Below are 1,573 nucleotides of genomic sequence, written 5' to 3' on the forward strand. Positions count from 1 at the left end.
CAAATAGGAAATTTTCCAATAAGACAAGGGGTATTGATGTGGATTCCATTCCAGGGAACTAATTGACCAACTTTGTTTTTTTAAAAAAGACCTGCATGGAAAAATGGACAGAGTTTAAGTAACATATAGAAAAAAAAGACTGGGACACTTCTATGAATAATATTTTAAGATGAGACTGGTTATAATTGCATAAATTCCAAAATGCCAATGTTGCTGTCATCTTATGATATGATTGCTTAGGACAGTAAGAACAGTATTTTTCACTTATCCTGGAGGAGAGAGACAGTTCAAGAAAGCCCTAGTCCTATCACTCAGCAAGGATGGAACAAAGATAATGCACAATAAAAGACAGAATTCTTCAACTCAATTTGCTTCTGCTTTCTCTACCAAGGAGAATGATATTGAAACTGTAAAAGAAAAAAGAAACAGTTATCACGCTCTACTGGTATCCACATCAAGAAACTTAAATGAAGGCCTTCAGAATTTTGAATGGAACTCCTGTGGAAGCATTTTTTGGAGGACATGGACAAAAGTCCCATGTAATGAGAAAGGGTAGATGAGTTTCAGTGTGCACTGTTGGAAAGAGTGTCCACATTCATGAGGTGACAGTTCCATGGAATTATCCATGGAAGTTACAGGGAACATTGCCTCATGCCAGACCCAACTGATTTTCTTTTGGGACCATAATAACAGAGGTTTATGTTGGAATTCTTAGTAGCTGTGTGACTGTGAGCAAGTCACTTATCCTCTCTCAATCTTATTTTCCTCACTTGTAAAAGGGTCATAATAATACCACCTTACACTATTATTATAGGTACTTAAGAGGAGAATGTATGGAACTTTGCCAACTTAAAAAAAAACTATATGAAAGTCAACTCTCATTATTAAAGGTTGGCTGACTTCTAGTACAAAAGAAAATGAGGATAGTATGGTGTGAAATTACACTTTAGTATTTCACTGGATCTGTTATCTCGTCATATTCTACCTTTATAAATATTATATTTAGATTTCAGCAACACATTTGACAAAGTCTGGTGTATTTGTAGATGAGATAGAGAAATTCAGGCTAGAAAATAACTGTTTGGTGGATTCAAAATTGGTTGAATGACCTAATGGATCTATGTTAATTTTGAGGGAAGTCTCTAGTAGAATGCTTCAAGAATCTGTCCTTGGCCCTGTGCAGTTTAACATTTCTACCAAAGATACTATAAAGATGAAAATAGCGTGTGTATCAAATGTGCAGATGCCGTGAGCCTAGAGGCATAGCAAATATGTTGAATATGAGAACAATCCAAAGTTAAGACAACAGATAGTGCTGAATTGATAACATCCAACTAATGAGACAGCATGTAATAGGAAAAGTGCAAGATTCTATTCCATGTTCAAAGAACTTCACAAGAATAGAATAGGAGACAAATGACTATGTCAGAGAGAAAGTGAGATTTTATTGAACTCAAAGTTCAATAGGAGTCAGCATGTGGCATGACAGTGCAATGTCTGATATATAGTAAACAATAAGTGCCATACCATCCATCCATCCATCCATCCATCCATCCATCCATCCATCCATCCA

Source organism: Petaurus breviceps, unplaced genomic scaffold (assembly GCF_028583685.1).
Source record: "Petaurus breviceps papuanus isolate PSGF00001 unplaced genomic scaffold, PetGlider_PUasm1.0 126, whole genome shotgun sequence".
In the NCBI taxonomy this organism is placed as follows: domain Eukaryota; kingdom Metazoa; phylum Chordata; class Mammalia; order Diprotodontia; family Petauridae; genus Petaurus; species Petaurus breviceps.